This window comes from Pipistrellus hanaki (assembly GCF_964339955.1).
Source record: "Pipistrellus hanaki genome assembly, chromosome: 16".
NCBI classification, from domain to species: Eukaryota; Metazoa; Chordata; class Mammalia; order Chiroptera; family Vespertilionidae; genus Pipistrellus; species Pipistrellus hanaki.
Genome location: NC_140518.1, coordinates 33033537 through 33057132, shown reverse-complemented (window position 1 = coordinate 33057132; position 23596 = coordinate 33033537).

Genomic DNA, 23596 nt, shown 5'->3' with positions numbered 1-23596 from the left:
GGGACAGACCGGGGGCTGAGGGGAGGCCCCTGCATTCACAGACCCAGCATCCCTCCCGGGTCCGTAGGGTCCTGCCCCTGGACTTCTGTCCCTCCCAGGGGCAGGGGGCACGCCTCTGTTCCTGTGGGGCCACCCTGCCGCCATCTTTGCTCAGCCCTTGTCCTAGGTCCTAGGATGAAGCCATCTCCTCCTCCTCCTCCCCCCTCCAGCCACACAGCCCTCCACTCTAAGGGGTGACCTGCAGGAGGGGCTGGGTGGCCACTGGTGGTCTGAATCTCTCCACACAAGCTCCTCCCACCACCTCAGAGCTCTGCTGGCTCCCTCCTCTTCGTTTAATGGGTGCTGAGTACGGGCTGATGGGTGCCAGCCGTTGGTCCAGGCTCTGGGGACCTACCAATGAGAATCCACGGCTCTCCTCCCGGGAGCTCAGGGCCCAGGTGTGGAAAGGAGTCTGGGATGGGTGCAGCCCGTGTGGGATGGCTGCCTTGCCGAGTGCCTCGCCACTCTGCTCCCTGCAGTGAGCAGCTCGCCTGGGGTGGAGGCAGTCCGAGAGGGCTCCCAGGAGGAGGCGGCACTCTAGGGCTCTCAGAGGATGTGGTGGCAGAGGAGCATGGGGCAGAGGGCTGGGGCCATGCGATGGCACCGCATTTGGGGTGTCAGCACAGAGCGTGAGTGGAGGACGGAGAATGCTGTTTGGGGGGGTGCAGGAGGCGGGTCTGGCAAGGGGGGGGCTGGGGAGCCTACAGAGGGCCTTGGACTCTTCTCTGGAAGTGGAGGAGTGCCCCCCCCTGAGGTCCTCTTTCCCTCCCCGCACCCCCGTTCCCTCTCCCAGCACACGGCTCCCGCCAGGGCCGTGCCTGCCAATGTTCAGCAGTGAGTTTCTCCACCACAACTCGCCTCTTCTGCTCAGTCAGATGCGTTCCTCCTGCCAGCACGCCGGAGTGCTGCCTGGAAACCTGCCTGGGCCGGAGTCCCGCCCCCAGACACCTGCTGCTTCTGAGCTCCAGGAGTGTCCCCCCCCCCCGCCCCCGCATGTCACCCGCACTCCCTCCTCTCCCACCCTCAGGCTCAGCCCTCTGCCCTCAGCCCTCTGCCCTCAGCCCTCTGCCCTCAGCCCTCAGCCCTCAGCCCTCTGCCCTCAGCCCTCAGCCCTCTGCCCTCAGCCCTCTGCCCTCAGCCCTCAGCCCTCAGCCCTCAGCCCTCAGCCCGCAGCCCTCAGCCCTCTGCCCTCAGCCCGCAGCCCTCAGCCCTTAGCCCTCTGTCCTCAGCCCTCTGCCCTCTGCCCTCAGCCCTTAGCCCTCTGCCCTCTGCCCTCAGCCCGCAGTCCTCAGCCCTTAGCCCTCTGTCCTCAGCCCTCTGCCCTCAGCCCTCAGCCCTCTGTCCTCAGCCCTCAGCCCTTAGCCCTCTGCCCTCTGCCCTCAGCCCGCAGTCCTCAGCCCTTAGCCCTCTGTCCTCAGCCCTCTGCCCTCAGCCCTCAGCCCTCTGTCCTCAGCCCTCAGCCCTCTGCCCTCTGTCCTCAGCCCTCAGCCCTCAGCCCTCTGCCCTCAGCCCTCAGCCCTCTGCCCTCAGCCCTTAGCCCTCTGTCCTCAGCCCTCTGCCCTCTGCCCTCAGCCCTTAGCCCTCTGCCCTCTGCCCTCAGCCCGCAGCCCTCAGCCCTTAGCCCTCTGTCCTCAGCCCTCTGCCCTCAGCCCTCAGCCCTCTGTCCTCAGCCCTCAGCCCTCTGCCCTCTGTCCTCAGCCCTCAGCCCTCAGCCCTCTGCCCTCAGCCCTCAGCCCTCTGTCCTCAGCCCTCAGCCCTCTGCCCTCTGTCCTCAGCCCTCAGCCCTCAGCCCTCTGTCCTCAGCCCTCAGCCCTCTGCCCTCTGTCCTCAGCCCTCAGCCCTCAGCCCTCTGCCCTCAGCCCTTAGCCCTCAGCCCTCAGCCCTCTGCCCTCTGTCCTCAGCCCTCAGCCCTCAGCCCTCTGCCCTCAGCCCTTAGCCCTCAGCCCTCAGCCCTCAGCCCTCTGCCCTCTGCCCTCAGCCCGCAGCCCTCAGCCCTTAGCCCTCTGCCCTCTGCCCTCAGCCCGCAGCCCTCAGCCCTCAGCCCTCAGCCCTCAGCCCTCTGTCCTCAGCCCTCAGCCCTTAGCCCTCTGTCCTCAGCCCTCAGCCCTCAGCCCTCAGCCCTCTGTCCTCAGCCCTCAGCCCTCAGCCCTCAGCCCTCTGCCCTCTGTCCTCAGCCCTCTGCCCTCTGCCCTCAGCCCTCTGCCCTCTGCCCTCAGCCCGCAGCCCTCAGCCCTCAGCCCTCAGCCCTCTGCCCTCAGCCCTCTGCCCTCTGCCCTCAGCCCTCTGCCCTCTGCCCTCAGCCCTCTGCCCTCAGCCCTCAGCCCTCAGCCCTCAGCCCTCTGCCCTCAGCCCTCAGCCCTCAGCCCTCTCCTTGCTTCCCCGCCCCCCAGCCACCTTCCATGTGCCCGCTCTGTCTGACTCTCAGCGACCCCCCAGCCCCCCAAACGGCCTCTCCCCTTTCTCTCCTGGAGGCCGTCATTGCCAGGAGCCAGGAGCCCATTTAGCAAATGTTCGCTCATCACCGCGCCAATCACTCCGCACTCCGCACAGCGGTGAACGGGCTCCAGAGGCCACCGGCAGGCTTCGGGGGCAGGAGGGCAGGGGGGTAGGAGGGCAGGGGACAGGAGGGCAGGGGGGCAGGAGGGCAGGGGGCAGGAGGGCAGGGGGGTAGGAGGGCAGGGGACAGGAGGGCAGGGGACAGGAGGGCAGGGGGCAGGAGGGCAGGGGGCAGGAGGGCAGGGGGGTAGGAGGGCAGGGGGCAGGAGTGCAGGGGGCAGGAGGGCAGGGGGCAGGAGGGCAGGGGGCTTCTCGGAGGACGAGCTGTGGGCCCTGCACTGGAGAGCGTTTCCCGAAGGCTCCCTGGAGCCGGCTGGGAGCCTCAGTAAACCCTTCCTGGTCCTGTCCCCACCCCCCAGGCTGTCCCCACCCTGAGACCCGGCTCCTCGGGTTCCTGCGCCACGCTGGCCTGCAGGAGGCCAGCCCTTCTCTGTGCACATCGCTGATGGACCAGGGGCGAGTGTCCGGGTCCTGGCCAGCTTACTGTGAGGCCTCCTGACCGGCTGTGACCGCCTCTGGTGCCTCCGCCAGCCTGGCTCCCTGGCCTCGCCTTCCTCCCCGCAGGAGTGGAGCCCGCCAGCCATCACTCCACCCCTGTCACCGACACCCCCATCACCGACCCCCCATCACCGACCCCCCCCATCACCGACCCCCCATCACCGACCCCCCATCACCGACCCCCCATCACCGACCCCCCATCACCGACACCCCATCACCGACACCCCATCACCGACCCCCCATCACCGACACACTCCCTGTCACCGACACCCCAGCCCCAGCTCCTAACGGGCCAGTTTCCTTTGACCTTCTGTCTCCCGGGAAAACATCTCCAGAACCTTTGGTTGCCCATTCAAATATCCTTTACAGTTCCGTGCTCAGCACCTCTTTCTGGTCCCCACACTGTCCCTTTTCACTCCTTGTGTCTTAGAGATATATCTCCCAGCCTCCCCCTTTGCGGGCTGTTAACAAATACACGCTCTTAAATATAGGCACACACCTATCGGCTAAATAGCTCAGCACAACCGGGAAGCCGGGGCGGGCGGCTCGGAGCAGTGCGCCCACCTGCTCTCTGGCCCGGGCTGTCTCGCTTGTCTCTGAAGAAGGTGGATGGGGTAGCTATGGCTCTAACAGTGCCCCGGGCGAAGGGACCGAGGATGCCCCGGGGGAGAAGAGAGGAAAAGGGAGCAGCTACAGGCCGTGGACAGGTTCCCTCAGAGCAGTGGGGAGCGGTGGGCACGGGGGACCGGGGCAGGGAGCAGGGGGGAGCGGTGAGGACGGGGGACCGGGGCAGGGAGCAGGGGGGAGCGGTGAGGACGGGGGGGACCGGGGCAGGGAGCAGGGGGGAGCGGTGAGGACGGGGGACCGGGGCAGGGAGCAGGGGGGAGCGGTGAGGACAGGGGGACCGGGGCAGGGAGCAGGGGGGAGCGGTGAGGACGGGGGGGACCGGGGCAGGGAGCAGGGGGGAGCGGTGAGGACGGGGGACCGGGGCAGGGAGCAGGGGGGAGCGGTGAGGACGGGGGACCGGGGCAGGGAGCAGGGGGGAGCGGTGAGGACGGGGGACCGGGGCAGGGAGCAGGGGGGAGCGGTGAGGACGGGGGACCGGGGCAGGGAGCAGGGGGGAGCGGTGAGGACGGGGGACCGGGGCAGGGAGCAGGGGGGAGCGGTGAGGACGGGGGACCGGGGCAGGGAGCAGGGGGGAGCGGTGAGGACGGGGGACCAGGGCAGGCAGCTCCGTGGGCCGGTCCACAAAGCTCCTCACTTCCCAAGGGAAGGGTCGGCCCCGAGATCCGGTGCCAGCCCGCCCTCCCCCCTCCTCTCTGCTCCCTTTCTCCTTAGAGCCGCTAGTTTCCGAGCTCCGGGAGGGGAGGGGGGAGGCTGGGCCTTTGTCACCGGCTTCCATGTGGCAGCGGGCACGCTGGTGGCTGCCTGGATGGCAGAATCTGACACCGCGGCTGCAGGATGCGCGTGGGCCCGGCGCTGTCCACACCGGCTGAGGCCCCAGCCGCCCCCTCCGCTCTCACCCGGGCATCCGGGGCGGCGGGGGGCTGCGGGCAACAGCTCCCGCTGCTCCCCCGCTCAGGGCCTGGGAAAAGGGAGAGGAAGCGAGAGATGTATTAAACTCCTCAATCTCCGTAAGCACCGTTCCCAGGGGGCAGACTCTGAGGAAGAAGGAAATGCAAGTGCTCGGGACCTAAGCAGGTGGGAGGCCTCTGAGGCCGCCGGCTCCATCTCCCGACACACACACACACACACACACACACACGCACGCGCACACACACACAGACACACGCATACACACACGCACACACACTCACAGAGACACACATGCACGTGCACACACACACAGAGACGCACACGTGCGCGCACAGACACACATGCACACGCACACAGAGAGACACACATGCACACAGACACACACGTACACATATGTGCATACGCATGTGCACGCATGCACACACACAGAGTTCAGGGACATCAGGGGCAAGACATGGTGCCCGAGGAAGGGCAGCTGGCTGGAGATTGAGAAATCCAGGTGGCTGCTCACCGCCCAACCACCCAGTAGCCGTTCTCAGAGATGAGGGCGGGGGGGGGGGGGGCACACCCACAGAGAAAGAACGGCAAGGGCAAGGGCAAGTGTGGACGGATAGGCAGGGCAAGGGGAGCCTGGGCGAGACCCCAGAGAGGGCACACACAGCGCCACCGGAGAGAGGTGGGCAGTCACGCAGCCAGCGGCAGAGGCAGGGAGAGACGCTGACAGACAGACAGGCAGGAGGGTGCAGTACGGAGAGAGCCCTTTTTCACATGTGCGCACATGCACACACGCACACACACACATGTCTCAGGCGCTGCGCCCGTCCCTGTCCCTGTCCCTCACGTGTGAGTGTGGGGCCTTCCGCCGCCCCCAGGTCCAGTCCGCCCGCCGTGGGCTCAGCCCCGGCAGCCCTGATGCCGTGTGGACCGTGTCTCTCCCTGAGGAGCTTCCCTTCCACCAAGCGCAGCCCTTGTTTGATGACAGAGGCGGGGCCGGAGCGGGCAGGGGCTCCGTCACACGGATACCCGCCCCCCCGGGGGAGTGAGGCCTGCCCCGCACACGCTGCGACCCCAGCCCCTGTGCGTGAGGAGGGCCGTTCCCGTCTGAGCCTGGGCCTCAGCCTTTCCCTCCGAACCTCGACCCCCACAGGGTTTGTCCAGCTCCCAGCAGCATGGAGGCTTCCAGAGACCCCAGCCCTCCACCCCCTGGCCCTGCCCCTCGGGCATGTGCCTCTCGCCCCAGCGAGGCCACATTCTCCCCTAAGCTCCGGTCACAGGTGTCCAAGGGTTTTTATTCCTGTCTGAACCTCAGAGGCCCCGGGCTCCCTGACCTCTTGGCTCGCCTGCCGCCTGGAGAGTCTCTCACGGCTGTGTCTGTGCTTTCAAAGTGTCATCGAGCGTCTGGCACTCGGCAAGTCTGAGGTGCAGGCTCCCCTGAGTTTCCACACCAGCCCCCTTTCCGGGAGCCGCCCCCAGGCTCACTCCCCTGCCCGCGCCTCTGTGGCGCCACCAGCGCCCATCAGGGAGGCGGCGTAGGCCCCCCTGCAGGTCCTGCTCCGCTCTCAGCTCAGGCCACGGGGGAGGCGGGCGGACACTGGGTGCTCTGGCTGGAAGCTGCTGTGGGCACAGCGGCTGTGAGTGCCACGCCTGCGAGCTGCCCCCCAATTCCAGGCCTGTTCTCCTGCAATCCCTCCTGCTGCCTTCGTAGCTCCTTTCTCCTCCCCCACGGCCCTCACGCTGGCCCAGCGCTGGCCTGGCTGCCCCATCAGGAGTTCAGGAGCTGCCTCCGTGGCCCACGTGGCCTCCGTGGCCTCCCGCTCACAGCTTCATCTCTGAGTCCCTGACCCACTTCCGCCCCTGGGACAGGCTTCAGCCAGGCCACGCCCCATCTTCTCACAGATCTTTGCTCCTCATCCATTTCCTCTCCTAAGGTCAGTGACCACTGAAAATGAAAAAGCAACTTTGAACTGGGCAGTATTTCAAGTCTTGAAGGTTCCCTCGTATGAAACAACCTCGTATGAACCTGGGAAGCGTCACCTCTGAAGAGATTTGACTGTCATTCCCTCCTCGAGGGCCTCCAGGTTGTTCAAATCCAGGACAGGGCTCTTCCCCAGCACAGCCCCGCGCTCCATCCCCGGAGGGGCAGGGACCAGAGGCTCTGTGCAGTCCCAGCTCAGGCTGCCCCTGGTGGAGACCCCATCATCCCACACAACCCATGGCTCAGCGTGCGTCCACCCAGGACCCAACCCTTCTTTCCCACCCCGGAACTTCAAGCTCAGAAGACTCGACTTGCCAAAGCCCTGGAGGAGAAGTCAGAAGCTTCCCCTCCAGGGTCTCTCCGGGCCCCTTACTCCAGCCTCCCCAGGCTCCGTCCCGGGGGTCCCCACCATGGTGAGTAAAGGAGCGGGCAGAGCTGCTCTCTGCTTTCCTCCCCACCAAGAACAGGCGCGAGCCCGGCGGCGTGGCGAGGGGGGAGGCCACGGTTCGATTCCCGGTCGGGGCACAGGCCCAGGGCTCCATCCCTAGTGCGGGGCGTGCAGGAGGCAGGCGATCCATGATTCTCTGTCTTCATTGACGTTTCTATCTCTCCCTCTCCCTTCCTGTCTGAAATCAATAAAAATATATATATTTTTAAAAAGAACGGTGTGTAGAAGCCGGAAACTCCCTGCTGGCCAGAGGTATTTTTCCAGTTTCCTGACAGCTGGTAGCTGGATCCCCGTTTCTGAAAAGACCTCACATGAAGTGCTGGAGACTCCAGTGGTGAGGCGGAAAAGAAGACCCAGCCCTTGGTCCTTCCTCCTGTGGGGTGCCCCCGGGGTCATTCCCCCGCCATAGGAGAGGGAGGCAGTGGGCAAAGGGCGAGTCAGAGCTGACGATCAGGCCTGTGGGAGTCACGTGGGGGGTTCCTATGTATAAACATAATGTGAGTCCCTTCCTCGCTGCCCTCCTCGCATGGCTGTATCTTTACACATCTTTTTTTTTTTTTTTAAATATATTTTAAGAGGAAGAGAGAGGGATAGATAGTTAGAAATATCGATGAGAGAGAAACATCGATCAGCTGCCTCCTGCACACCCCCTACTGGGGATGTGCCCACAACCAAGGTACCTGTCCTTGACCGGAATCGAACCTGGGACCCTTCAGTTCGCAGGCCGACGCTCTATCCACTGAGCCACACCTCTTCAAGAGAAGCCAATCCTCTTCACCCAGTTCCCCACCCCCATGGTAACATCTTGCACGTTATCTTGCCTTTTCAATCCTAAATTTATTTTCAGTCCATGATATTTTCTTTACTTATTTAGGTAGGGTTTTCTTCTATTTAAACAACTTTGATAAGAAAAAAATAAAGCTCCCAACAGGGACAAAGATATGGATGGCCACACTTTTGCTTGGGTATTTCTGAATGAAGCATTAGGGTTTTTAGTGTAAATGTATCACCAAAATGAGAAGCGGGACATGAGAAATGTGTGCCCAGAGCCAGGGATTGTCACCCGGGTCCATTCCAGAGTTGGGGAGTGAAGGAGTGTGTCCATCGGCCTCCGGACGTGTGATGCCAGGCCTTCGGGGGATGTGCAGGTTTCCGGAGAGAGCTTTTCCTAGGATCCTCCTGAGTTTAAGGCGTGTTCAGTCGGTTCTGGCGGTGTGTATGCTCACTCTAATGGCACCTTCAGGTAATCCTAGGGAGTGCTGCACCTCCTCACCCTGGCCCATAGGTGGCGTCCTGCCTTTGGGCTGACACCATTGGCTGGCTGTGAGGGGACCACTGGCAGGAAAAGTTACAGTCTGGGGTGGAAACAATCATCCTCCACCCATTTGGCTGTGGCCAATGTGTCTGCTCCCCCACTCTCTCACGCCAGCAAAACGGGGGAGAAGAAGGTTTAATATTTGTATTTTAAACCCAGGCTCTTCTGCGTCCTCTTCCTTCCAAAAGCTATGGCCGCGGGCGGAAGCGGAGCTTTCCGGGAACAGCGGTTTCCAAACGGCAGTTCGAGGATCAGAGGGGCCTGCAATTGAGATTTTACCGATTTGCAATGAAACATTAATGTGCTGAGCTTTTCATTGAGCCAAATTTATTCAATGCAAAGAAAATCCTTTGTTCTGAAATTATGTCCCTATTTTTGATTAGGAGAGGGATTTCCTTAAAAGGTTTTTTAACGAACCATGCAGGTGCACAGCGGCTTGCTGTTTCTCGTCGGCCAAATAATATGTTGGCTGCCCCAGGTAGGCCATCCAAACCATTTTTGGAATTTTATTGCTCTGGGACAGTGGTGGGCAAACTGGTTCTCGAGCCACATGCGGCTCTTTGGCCCCTTGAGTGTGGCTCTTCCACAAAATACCACGGCCTGGGCGAGTCTATGTTGAAGAAGTGGCGTTAGAAGAAGTTTACGTTTAAAAAGTTTGGCTCTCAATAGAAATTTCAGTCATTGTATTGTTGACATTTGGCTCTGTGGACGAATGAGTTTGCCGACCACTGCTCTGGGGAGTCCCCGAACTCTGGGATCCGTGGTTTTGGAGAGCTGGAAAGTGCAGTCCGTGCCTTGTATCCGCCTGGCCCCAGCCCCACCCCACCCAGGCCCAGGGGCCTACGTGCCGGCACCATCCCCTTTCGCACACCATTCTTCCTCTCTATGACCTGCCTCTCTGGAATTTGTAGACAATTATCTGCAATAATTAGGCAATTATTCTTCAAGGCCATTATACTCTTCCACCAGCGAACATGGATGCTCTCTTTCTTGGGTCTTTTCACGAAAGCGGTCTTAGGGAGACACGTTACCTAAAGCCAAACGACTCCTTTTTGAGGAGGGTTCGGATAATGTCTCCGTATCTTCACCGAGGGGAGGGGCCGGTGCTTGGGGCTGGTGGTCGGGAGACTTTCAGGGCCTTTCAACTCCAGAAAAGGAGTTGGGAGGACTTTTTCCTTCTTGGAACGAGAGGAGCCGCGGTACAGGCCGAGCTGCCCAGGGGACCTGGCACCGTGTGCGCCCGCCCGCCCCCAGCTAATGAGTCTGAAAGGATCCACGCGATGAGCTCAGCCCTGCAAGGAGAGCCGTTCAGAAGCCCGGCCTCGCGGCGGGCCGGCCTCTCACCATCCACGGCTGCCGTCTCCCCTCCCGGCCGCTCCGGGACCTCAGAGCTCAGCGCTTCGGGGAGCCTGATTGAAATGTGCTCCTCGGCCGTGGCTGCTCATGAAAGCTTCATCCCGGGCAGAGGCCGACCCAGAATGAGTGCAGGCCTCTCGCGATTCAGGAGGCCAAAGGTGCAGAGGCAGAGGCCCACGGGCATCCCTCCGCTACGACGGCCGCGTTAAAAAGAGGGGGAGGCTGCCATTTTCTCTCCTCGCAAGCGCCCCCGCCTTTACGGCTCGGGCCCTACCTGGTGGCTATTTGTACTTGGCTGGTCGTGGGCAAAACAGCAGCGAGATGCAGTTACTTTCGAAATTAGCAGGAAAAAAAAGCACCCTGAAAGCGTGCTCCCGCTGGGCGTATAAAGAGCTGTTTTCTTCCTGCGCTCGGTGGCACGGTGGCTCTCATCTGAGATTTCTTTTTAATCATAGCGGGAGTCCCCATTAGCATGTTGGGTAATCTTTCAAGTAGAGCCGGGAGTTCCGTGGCCGCGGAGAGCAGAGGAAATATGCGTGAAGCCCCCCGAGAAACAGGGCAGGGAAGGCAGAGCCCTGAGGCCTGTGCACACATGTGTGAGTCCACATGCACTGGCAGGCTGGCTTCCCACCCACAGGGCCGGGTGTGTGTGCAGCCCACGCCCCTGGGACCCCGGCACCGGACCAGAACCAGGGCCAGGACCAGAGAAAGCGTGCGGAGCAGGAAGGAGCACACATTCCCCGGGGCAGGAACGCCGCCCTGCCCGCCCATGAGCCAGTGTGCAGACACACAGTATGTGTGCTCGCAACTGCCCTCCCCCCTGGGAAGACGGGGACGGGGGTGGGGGTGGGGGGGTGGAGCCACGCTCCGTTTGTAAGGCAGTGGGCACAAAACTCGGGGCGCCCCTCTGCTCCCTGTGAGATGGGCCGCACCCCCGACTCAGCTGTCACCAGGGCCCAGCTCCAACCTGGAGCTGCCGGTGACCTAGTTTCCTTTGTTGTTGTTTTTGGAAGTGCTGATGTCAATGCCGAGCTCAGCAGAGAGGCTGAGTGAGGAAGAGAGAGAGGAGGGGGAGGTGGAGGAGGGAGAGAATAGAGGGGAGAGGCGGAGGGGGCTCCGAGCATGCCAGAGCGAGATGATGAGCAGCTACCTGCACCCCTGCTAGCCACACACTGTCCCTTCCCCCACAGCCCGGGCGCTGCAGGGCTGGGCGGTGGGAACAGGGGCCAGGCTTCCTACAGCTTCCCCTCGGGCGGAGGCGAGGCCCAGGCAGGCATGCCCAGATGTGCCTTCCTTGGGAGAAGGAGCCATGCCCTCTCCCTGGGCGCCTGGAGGTCTGGGTGTGCATGCATCTGCCAATGGGCGGCGTGGTGCGGGCTCTGAGCACGCTGGGCCGGAGGAAATGGGCCTTTGGGGACCGGAAGGCAGTTTCCTGTGTCCACCTGCTCCTTGGTGACGCACGTGACAGTGCAGTCTGCGCTCACGCCCTCGGGCGCCTGGGAGGCCTGCAGGGCCGAGAGGAGAAGGCCCTGCAGGGTCTGGTGGGGCAGCAGGACCAGAGAGAACTTTTCCTTCTGGATTCAAAATGTCATCCCTTATTCCAGGGGTCTTCAAACTTTTTAAAGTGGGGGCCAGATCACGGTCCCTCAGAGAGCTGGAGGGCCGGACTATATGAACTACTAATTCCTACTGTAACACCTCGGCTGTGCTCACTGCCCAGAAAACCTGGCGGGCAGGATCAGACTCCCCTGGGGGCTGCATGTGGCCTGCGGGCCGTAGTTTGAAGACCCCTGCTTGCCTGGCGCTTCCATCCTACAGTTAGGGTTCAACTCCAGATCAAGGGTGACGAAGACCCACCCCTTTGCAAACCCCAGCAGCTGCTCTGTTGTCTCCACAGGGCTGCTGAGCGGAACCCACCCCACGGCCGAGCCTTCCTCATGACACTCGGTCAACAGATTTTTTAAAATTATATATATTATTGATTTTTAACAGAGAGGAAGGGAGAGGGAGAGGGAGAGAGAGCTAGAAACATTGATGAGAGAGAAACATCAGCCAGCTGCCTCCTGCACACCGCTTACTGGGGATGTGCCCGCAACCAAGGTACATGCCCTTGACCGGAATCGAACCTGCGACCCTTGTGTTAGCAGGCTGACGCTCTATCCTAGGGGTGTCGAACTCAATCAGAGAAGGGGCCAAAATCTAAAATCCAGCCTAAATCGCGGGCCGAATGGTTTACTGAACAGTCATAAACTGACAATGTCATAAACTGACAGCGGAGTGCAGTGATGACAGCGCGGTGCGGGCCACATTGCAAGGCCTGGCGGGCTGGATTTGGCCCGCGGGCCTTGTGTTTGACACATGTGCTCTATCCACTGAGCCACACCGGTTAGGGCTGGTCAACAGATTCTTAATGAAAAAATGATTCCACGTCCACGAAACCTAAGGCCACAAGCCTCCTGATTCCACAGGCACATGCATTTGCCCTTCCAGGTTGCATCCATGTGCGAAGGGACTCCATTTCCCTGGGGCTGGGGGCTGGGGCGGGTCCCGCAGAGGGGACCCCCTGCTCTCCCTCCCTCAGCCCTTTGACCCCCAGACAGGTGTGAGACCGCACGATTAGAGTCATTCTTTCCTGCTCCATAAGCTCACATATCTTTCGGGTGAAGACATATACCAAGGAGACAAAGCCCCCCAAAATAGGTCACCTGACCATCGCTTGCTTCTAAGTGGAGCAAGACCTGGTGGCGGACGCCCCGGTCGGGCTGCCGTCCCCTCCCGCCCCTCGGCCTCTGCGCCGCCCGCGGCCGCCGGTTCAGACGGAGACAATCACTCTCTCCACCTCCCGCCCCCGTGGGCCGGCGGAGGCCGCCGTGAATCAACCTCTGAAGCCCGGGAAGAGCCGGGTCCGGGACGCCGCGTGTAAGTACACGGCCTCGCCGCCAGCCACCTCTCCATCGACACCCGCTGATTTATTTACTCCCGCGAAGGAGACAGCAATCATCGTATTTGCACTCCAGGCAGCAGCTTCCTGCGTCCCCGGCGCCCCTCCCTGCTCCCACAAAGGCCTCCACTGAAGGCGCTGCCTTCCCGCAGAGGGGACCCCTCCCCCTGCTTCCCGCAGAGGGACCCCCTCCCCTCCCCCTGCCTTCCCGCAGAGGGGACCCCTCCCCTCCCCCTGCCTTCCCGCAGAGGGGACCCCTCCCCCTGCCTTCCCGCAGAGGGGACCCCTCCCCCTGCCTTCCCGCAGAGGGGACCCCTCCCCCTGCCTTCCCGCAGAGGGGACCCCTCCCCCTGCCTTCCCGCAGAGGGGACCCCTCCCCCTGCCTTCCCGCAGAGGGGACCCCTCCCCTCCCCCTGCCTCCCCGCAGAGGGGACCCCTCCCCTCCCCCTGCCTTCCCGCAGAGGGAGGGGACCCCCACCCAGCAGCTCTCCTGCCTGGGAACCCAGCCGTGCTCCCCAGATCACACTCTGTGGCCACAAAACGCGCCGCCCTGCTGTGCGTGTGCGACCACAGCCTCTCCGCGGGGCCGGAGGGAACGGATTCCACGGGTGAAAGAGGCTTCCATGGAGTTAAACTCTGCTGAGGCCGAAACCGGTTTGGCTCAGTGGATAGAGCATCGGCCTGCGGATTGAAGGGTCCCGGGTTCGATTCCGGTCAAGGGCGTGTGCCTCGGTTGGGCACATCCCCGGTAGGGGGTGTGCAGGAGGCAGCTGATCGATGTTTCTAACTCTCTGTCTCTCTCCCTTCCTCTCTGTAAAAAAATCAATAAAATATATTTAAAACAAAAACAAAAACTCTGCTGAGAGTTGGGAAGCAAAGCAGAGGTGGGTGTCGGGAGAGGATTGCGTTTAAACGTGGCATCATCGGAAGATCGCCCTGGTGCCTGGGCTCCTCGTGGCCGTGGGCCTGCAGAGCAGTGGCAGGGAGACTGGCGCGGGCCCTGCACCCCGAGGTCGGTCATGACGCGCACAACCGCCCAGCTGCTGCTGTCGGGGGTCACGTTGGATTTTCCCTTCGCTTCCTGGCCTCTGACAACGCCTTTCATTCTCAGCAGCATTCAGCACGCGGTGCTTCCACAGGGAGAGAAAAGGAACATTCAAAGAGGAGAAAGCAGCAGGTGCGGCTCAGTTGGTTCGCATTGACCCGTGCACCGAAGGGTTGCCGGTTCGATTCCCGGTCAAGGCACATGTCCGAGGTTTCGGGCTGATGCCGGGTAGGGGGCGTGCAGGAGGCAGTTAGCTGATCAATGTTGATGTTTCTCTCTCTCCCCGCCCCCTCCCTCCCTCTGGGGGTGGAGAAGAAAGAAAGAGAGGAACATGTTTGAAAAGTTCTCATTAGTCCCAAGAATTCGAAAGACTGCGGCTCCTGAGACCTCCGAGCCCGGCTGGGGGACCGTGCGGCCAGAACCCAGAAGGTTTGTAACCGGCAGTGCCAGGGTCTGTGCCTGCGCTGCCGGGCACCCCCTGCCAGGAGGCAGGACGGATGGATCTTCTCTCCTGGGAGCGCGGCCCGGGGACTGATTCCCTATACCGATGAGTGAGGGCGATGTCAGCGGAGGGCCCTAAAGAGTGACGTCTCCATTTCCATGCTAATCCCGGGCCACGCAGAGAGGAAACCTGTCTTTCTGAAAAGCGGAGGGGCCACCACAGCTCCAGGAGCACCCCCAGGGGTGCAGGCGTTCTCCCTGGAGAGGGGGCGGGGCGGGGGTGAGAGGGGGGGGGTGCGGGAGGACATAGCCCAGCCCTCCAGCCTCCTGCACGGCCTCCTTTGGCCACCGGCCCTGCCCCATGCGTGTTTCCGATGGGCTGTCACTGAGGGTGCTTCCGAGATAGAAACCCCAAACTCCTTCCCTGGAAACTGTGCCCCCAAAACACCACCCACCGAGGGGCAGAGGGGGTGCCCATTCTCTCATTACAGTGTTTTCCAACATGAACACTCATGACGGCGGGCTCGGAAGACGCCGGAGGTAGGAGAGGAAAACAGCCGGGTCCCGGTCGGAGCTGATCGCATTCACGGCTGGCCCACCGGCCGGAAGCGCTGTATTGCCTGCTGGGTGCTGCTTTCTCTCTTCTGGTGATTTTCGAAATGTCCTTCCTCTGTGTGCGCGGTGCTTTCTTGGCACGGGTGCTTTTTTAAAAAAATTATTTATTATTTATCTTATTGATTTTTTACAGAGAGGAAGGGAGAGCTAGAAACGTAGATGAGAGAGAAACATCAACCAGCTGCCTCTTGCACACCCCTACCGGGGATGTGCCCACAGCCAAAGTACATGCCCCTGACTGGAATCGAACCTGGGACCCTTCAGTCCGCAGGCCGACGCTCCACCACTGAGCCACACCGGTTTCGGCTGGGCACGGGTGCTTTCTAAGCCGCCAGCCCGTGCTTCTTCGTGCCGTGGCTCAGACGTCTGAGGCGATAAAACCCCGGCCACCGAGAGCACGCCACCGCCGTGCCCGATGGGAGGGAAGCAGGTGCCAGGAGGCAGGAGGGGACGAGGAGAGGGCGTGCTGGGCCGAGCAGCCTCCCAGAAGAGCCGGAGCGGACATCCCGGTCTTCATGGAAGCGGAGGGAGCCCTGGGGGCGCCCCGGCCCCGCGGCCCAGCTGGAAGGGCACGAGGGACTCAGGAAACAGCACAGCCTGGGCGACTGCGACAGCAGCAACGTATCTGCTCCAGGCCTGGGGCCCGGAATCTGAAATCAAGGCATCGACGGGGCTGTTTTCTTCTGGAGGCTCGCGGGGAGAATCCGTCCAGGCTCTCCCCTCGTTTCCAGGAGCTGCCAGCCGGCCCGGCCTTCCCTGGCCTCCAGACACATCACTCCAGCCCCAGCCGGTTTGGTTCAGTGGATAGAGCATTGACTTTCGGACCAAAGGGTCCTGGGTTCGATTCTGGTCGAGGATACATACCTCAGTTACAGGCTCTTCCCCAGCCTGGGCCCTGGTCGGGGCTGGTGCAGGAGGCAACCCTTCGATGCGTTTCTTTCACATCGATGTTTCTCTCTGTCTTCCCGCAGCTCTCCCACTCTCTCTAAAAATCAATGGGGAGCCCTGACCGGTTTGGCTCAGTGGATAGAGCGTGGGACTGCAGACTGAATGGTCCCAGGTTGGATTCCTGTCAAGGGCATGTACCTTGGTTGCGGGTACATCCCCGGTCGGGGGGAGGCAGCTGATCGATGTTTCTCTCTCATCGATATTTCTCTCTATCCCTCTCCCTTCCTCCTGTAAAAGAATCAATAGAATTATTTTTTTTTTTTAAAGATTTTTAAAAAATCAATGGGGGAAAAGGAAATATCCTCAGGTGAGGATTCACAACAACCATAAAACGTGTCAGGTCGATCTCTGCTTCTGTCTTCACACCACCTCCTCCTGTGCGTATCTGCTCACCTTCTCTCTCCTCAGGACCCTGGCCATTGGGCTGAGGGCCCACCCTCACGCAGGATGGCCTCATCTGGAGACCTCCGGCATGATTACATCTGCAAAGACCTTTCCAGATAAGGTCACGGGACAGGCTCTCTGGGGGAGTCAGCACGCAACCCACGGTGACAGCCAAAGCCACTGAGAGCTGCTCCCAGTTCAAGGCCTTCTCCGCCGGACGCTCCGCCTGCCCTGGAGGCTCCTGTGACCGGGCTGGGTCTCAAAGCCACAGGGACACTGAGCCTTCCTCCGCCGGCCACACCTTTCACAACCACCTCCCCATCCCCGAGTGCCCCTCGGCCCTGGCAGCCCGTCTGAGGCGGTTTCTGAGACGGCAGAGCATCCTGCCCACAAGGCATCGGAGGGAACCAAAGGCGAGTGCTGAGGGAACGCTGAAGCCAGGATAGTCCTCCCCGGGTCTGTGCTCGCCCGGGGCTCTGAGCTGCAGGGGCCACGCGCAGGCTCCTCGCCTTCCAGGCTCTGCAGCCGCTCTCCAGCCTCGCCAGAGCGGGAGAAGGATGGAGGCTCACTGCATCTAAAGTGACCTGCTCCGTCACTGGTCATTCAGGTCACTGGAAAACACTTCCTTTGGTAGAGTCAAAACTGACCTGCTGCCCCTGCTGGTGTGGCTCAGTGGATAGAGCGTTGGCCTGAGGATGGAAAGGGTCCCAGGTTCGATTCCAGTCAGGGCACATGCCTGGGTTGCCGGCTTGATCCCCAGTGGGGGGCGTGCAGGAGGCAGCCGATTAATGATTCCTTTTCATCATTGATGTTTCTCTCTCTCCCTCCCTCTCCCTTCATCTCTGAAATCAATAATATATATATATATATATATATATTTATTTTTAAAAAACTGATCTGCCTGGGTGAGGAGACAGTCCGCATCCTGTGCCCGGGGGCCGGAGAGTGGGGAAAGGACGGAAACCCCTCCAAAGGGGGTGAGGATGAAATACAAACTCCCGTTTTGCATCTAAACCAAGCAATAATGTTTTATTTCCATTTCCCCGAGCGTACAGTTCAGGTACACTCGGTTTAGAAAAAAAAAGAAAAGAAAAGAAAAAGCGTAGCGGGCGCTTGAGAAATGTCAAGTATTCCATTCCGGCGGACGTGTACAGAACAATCAAAATGCTGAACATCCCCAAACAGATGCAAACCTTTACCCCAGCCTCTTCCAGGGGCGCATCGCCGAGGTTTGAAAAGAGCAGCTCGTGTTGCCAGCCCGGCTGACTTTCCCGGCGTAAACGTGCCGTCTGCCTCCGAAGGCTGGCTCACCCGGAGTGGGGAGCGTGATGCCTCCTGCACACATACGGGATCGGCACCTGCTCGCTTTCCCGTTATCCCCGCCTTCGATCCCTGCTTCTGCCCTACGAGGTGGGGGCGAGGGGGGGGGCAGGCATTCCCCTCCCTGCAAAGGTAAGGACGTGAGGGGGTGAAGTGGGCCTCCCAGTGAGGAGCCCCCGGGAAGCAGGCCAGAGCCAGGACAAATATATATATATATATATATATATATATATCTTTCTCTATGTCCCTTCTTTTTATTTTTTTAAATATATTTTATGGATTTTTTACAGAGAGGAAGAGGGATAGAGTTAGAAACATCGATGAGAGAGAATCATCGACCAGCTGCCTCTTGCACACGCCCTACTGGGGATATGCCCGAAACCAAGGTACATGCCCTTGACCGGAATCGAACCCGAGACCTTTCAGTCCGCAGACCGACGCTCTATCCACTGAGCAAAACCGGTTTTGGCTCTATTTCCCTTCTTGCAGGGGTCCCCCTGGGAACTTCAGAGCCCCAGGAAAGAGGGGACCATCTGAGACCCCACCGAAGAGTTGGGTGGGAGAGGAAAGATGGGAGAGGGAGAGGAGGGATGTGGCAAGACCAGGAGGAGGAGATGGTCACTAAGGGCGGCGTCCTCGGAGGTTCATGACAGCTTCCACCAGGGACGCGGAGATGGGCAAGGACCCCCAGGCTCTTTCGAGGCGACGGGACCCCGAGGCTCTTGAAATGAGCTGCTCTTCCCGCCTGCAGGAGCTTTTCCTTGGGACAGGAGCCGGCCCCAGCCATGCGGGCTCCACAGCAGCCAGCCACACGTCCCGGCTGGTGTGCGTGGTGGGACCGGCGAGGTCTCAGAGGCGGGTGGCGTCTCCGAGGCCATGTTGTCTGATGCATGACGGTGAACAGCCAAACAGACAGAAAGGGCGCTGAACTTTACTCTGCCACCCCCACGCCTCTAACCAAACACTGCGCCTCCAACGCCAGGAGCTCCGGTGAGGACAGGGACGGCAGTGGAGAGGCCTTCGGAATGCAGGGCCGTGCTTCCTGCCCTTGGTTTTCCGCCTTTCTCCTCCAGGCACACGTAAGCTAGCTGGTGAAATCTGGAGGCACACCAAAATACGTGTTTTTTGCCCACTTGACCAAAACAAAAAAAAAGGGGTGTGTGATTTTGATTCATTCACACCAGATGGCTATTGTTGTGTTGGGGGTTGTCATTTTTAAAAAAATATTTTTTTTATTGATTTTTCACAGAGAAGAAGGGAGAGGGATGGAGAGCTAGAAACATTGATGAGAGAGAAACATTGACCAGCTGCCTCCTGCACCCCCCCACTGGGATGTGCCTGCAATCAATGTACATGCCCTTGACCGGAATTGAACCTGGGACCCTTCAGTCCGCAGACTGACGCTCTACCACTGAGCCAAACCGGCTTCGGCGGCTGTTGTCATTTTTTATTTGACAACCTGAGGGAGGGGCAAGAGGCCGGTGCCCCTGACTGAACAGTCAGGTATCGTGTGTTTTAAAAATTATCGTGGCACACCAGTTGAAAAATCGATGCTCATGCAAGGTCCCAGGACAAAAAAAAAAAAAAAACACGGAGCAATCACACTCAGACGTTTCTGTGGGCTTAGCAATTCCCACCCAGAGGAGTGCTGGCTCCTGCAGCGATGGGCGTCTGGAGGTGGGCCCGTTCCCCGTAGCCTGGGAGTGTCCTCCAGGCAGACGACCTCCCCGCAGCCTCCACTTCTGTGGGGGGCACTCTACTCCTGCGCGGTAGGAGGAGGAGTGGAGCCTGGCCGGCGTGGCTCAGCGGTTGAGCATCAGCCCAGGAACCAAGAGGTCACAGGTTCGATCCCCCGTTCCCAGTTGGGGCACATGGCCCGGGTTTCAGGCTCGGTCCCCGTAGGGGGCGTGCGGGATGTTTCTATCTCTCTGTTCTTTTCCCTTTCCCTGTAAAAAAATCAATAAAGGGAAAATCTGTTTAAGAAAGGAAGAGTTGATTTTCACATGGTCATTTTTGTGACAGTAATAAAAGCCTTGAAACGATCACAAAGGGAAGATATGCCTCCTCAAAAGAGCGGAGGCAAATTATTCTAGCAACTGAATCCTAAAAGGAATTTTCAAGTAAAAAATATGGCTCGGGTGAAGTTGTTATGGCAACTGACATTTAAAAGTAACTGGATTTGGGCAAGTTTCTCCCTCCGCCGTCTCTGCAAAGTCTTGCAGGGACTTCATGCTAAAATTATGCTTTAATTTTAATTAGCCAAATAGGTCATAAATATAGCGTATTCCCAAATCCTTGCAAGCAGCTGATCTCCTAATGAGAAAATATTCCTCTAAAAACCCACTTACCATTAAAAAATCCTAATATTTCTCTAATATAATTTATCAATTTAAACACATTGCATAATGTGATATTCCGTAGCGTTCCATTAAAGTGACAAATAGCAGTGTGTGTGGGGGGGGGGAGGGGGAGAACCAGGCGATTAAACAGATTGTAAGCAGTGTAACTCCTGCACTGCTCCAGCCTGGGCCTCTGCCGGGAAGCACACACCCCGCTCCTCCGCAGACACGTCCACACCGAGCGGCACATTCCCGCCGGCGATCAGGGCATTAACAGGACAAAGGAAGGGGGGCAATGAGGAACGACAGGCGACTTCAGAGGAAATAAAATCCCTATTAGTCTTTGTCATAGGATCATATCAAAGCAATTCATATGTTTTAATCTGGGGAGAGAAGAAGCAACTACTTGGGGTTTGTGCCTGGGGCCGCCTCTGTGCATTGAACCAGACAGTTTGCATAATGAACAATTTCATTCCTGGATCTCGGCTCTGATCGCTCCCGCTCCGGCCCAGGCGCTGCCTTGGAGTTTTTATTCGCCCGGCTCCCCCTGCTGGAGAAGCAGCGCTTTACAGGGGGGCAGGGGAGGCAGGGCATCTTTCCCCAGCCACTACTTTAAAATAGATCCAGGAAGTTAGAGACCGACTGCCAGCGGGGGAAGGGGGGGGGGTGGGGCGCACACACTCACACACACACACACACACACACTCACACACACACACACTCACACACTCTCACACACGCACACACTCACACACACACTCACACACACACACACACACTCACACACACACTCACACACACACACACACACGCACACACACACACACTCACACACACACTCACACACACACACACTCACACACGCACACACTCTCACACACACTCACACACACACTCGCACACACACACGCACACACACACACACACACTCACTCACACACACACTCACACACACTCTCACACACACACACACACTCACACACACTCACACACACACACACACTCACACACACACACACTCTCACACACGCACACACTCACACACACTCACACACACACACACTCACACACACACACACACACGCACTCACACACACACACACACTCACACACACACACTGACACTCTCACACACACTCACACACACACTCTCACACACACACTCTCACTCACACACACACTCACACACACACTCACACACACACTCACACACACTCACACACACACACACTCTCACACACACACTCACACACACACACACGCACACACACACTCACACACACACACTGACACTCTCACACACACACACACTCTCACACACACACACACACTCACACACACACACTCTCACACACGCACACACTCACACACACACACACTCACACACACACTCTCACACACACGCACTCACACACACACACACACACTCACACACACACACACACACACACACTCTCACACACGCACACACTCACACACACACACTCACACACACGCACTCACACACACACACACACTCACACACACACACTGAAACTCTCACACACACTCACACACACACTCTCACACACACACTCACACACACACACACACACACTCACACACACACACACACACACTCACACACACACACTCACACACACACTCACACACTCACACACTCACACACACACTCTCACACACACACTGACACTCTCACACACACTCACACACACACACACTCACACACACACTCACACACACACACCCCTCCCGGAAGCCCCTCTGTAAGATGCCAGCGGGAACCTCCTGGAACGGCTCCGGCAGGAGGTGGGAGGCGGGAGGCTGGGAGCGGGCACCAGGAGACCTTTGCCCTCCCCCTGCTGACGGAATGGGATTCTAGCAATCGCTGTTTGCATTCTGGCCAGGCCTCGGGCAGCCGGAGCTGCAGGATGGAAGTCCGCCTGAGTGGCTGGCGGACACGGTCGCTGGTTTAAAACACCACGTGCCATTGCACCTGGCTAATTTTCTTGCAAGTGTCCCAGCTGCCCGGGTCTTCCTAAAATTAAACAGGGGTAAAAAAATGAAAAGCTACCCCCACGGAATCGCATTTTCACGCATACAGGGCAGCGTAAAAGCCGAACAAATCGTGTTGGCACAATCGGCGTCGGCTTGGAGGAAGGAGAGTCCTGGGCGAGTGGCTGCGCCAGGCCCGGGCCGCGGACTAATCCCCGTTATCCGGGCTTTAGCTGGGCTCCCGCCGCCTTGGCTGAAGCCGCAGGGCGGCTGGGCTCCACCCGCCGGGCTGCTGTGCGGTGGGGAGGCCGGGCCAGGCGGGGCTGCGACATGGAGCCGCGTGAAACTGTTTTTGAAAACCTGGGATGATCATTTAAATGTTTAAAATATGCACATGGTAATTCAAAACTAATTACCCTGAGTACACTGGAAGCACTGATGCTATCTCTCTGGGTGCTGCCTGCAGACTGCGCACCGCAGCTCACGCTGGTGTTTCTATAAACTGCTCCAGCGACTTCAACTTCCAGGCTAAACCAGGCAGCCGCAGGCCCTGCCTCTGCCCCTGGCTGGTGCAGGGCCCCTCCCCCCGCTTCCAGGACAGGAGGCTGCACCCCGCTTCCCAGGAGAGCCATTTGTCATGGTCATGTAGCTCTGGCTGCGAATGATTGCTCTCATTGCTGTTCATAATTGTCATTTCCATTAGTTAATTTAGGTTAAAATGACCTCTTTCCCCACCTCTGCTTTTCTCCTAGGCCCTCCCCGTCCCCCCTTCCTCTGTCTCGGCGTGTGGCCTCATTTCTAAATCCATTCAGGCACATCAAAAAGTTGCCTTGCCCTAGCTGGTGTGCTGCTCAGTGGTTAGCGCACCGGCCCGTAGACCGAAGGGGTCACAGGTTCAGTTTCCCGGCCAAGGGCGCATACCTGGTACATGCGTTGCAAGTTCGATCCCTGGCCCCAGGCAGGGCATGTGCGGGAGGCAACCAATCGATGTGTCTTTCACACATGGATGTTTCTCTCTCTCTCCACCTTCCTCTCTCCCTTCCACTCTGTCTAAAAAAATCGATGGGAAAATATCCTCCGGTGAAGATTAACAAACAAACAAAACAGCTTTGACATTCACATCGCACCTGGTTACTTCTCCACTTAGGAGTGAATATGGGAAATTTTCAAGAGGACAAAGGGGCCGAAACCGGTTTGGCTCAGTGGTAGAGCATTGGCCTGCAGACTAAAAGGTCCCGGGTTCGATTCTGGTCAAGGGCATGTATTGTGGTTGCAGGCACATCCCAGGTGTGGGGTGTGCAGGAGGCAGCTGATCGATGTTTCTCTCTTATCGATGTTTCTGTCTATCCATCTCTCTTCCTCTGTAAAAAATCAATTATATATATATATATATATATATATATATATATATATATATATAAATATAAAATTGATTTTTAATATATATATATAAAGAAGACAAAGGGGTTTCGGGATGGCCACACCCATCAGCTCTCTTGAGAACAGAACTGACAGCGGGTCAACCGGAATGGACAGCAGCCATTGCTGAGCATATAACCCTAGAGAAGGGCACCCATATGCACAAGGCACACGCATGTGCGCACACATGTCACACACGTACACACACTCCTCATATGTGGAGGGAACTCTGCTTACAGCCGGGATTCATTAGACATGGGTCCGTCCTGAGGCAAATTCCTTTCTCCATTTTCCAGAATAAAACGAGCACTCTGCCTTTGGGGGGACTAAGCCAGCATGCCAAGGGCTAAGAGACGGATGATGCTGTGGCTGAAATAGCTTCAACTTCCCACGTTTATCCAGAGACAAGTGACCTCGGGCTGGGGA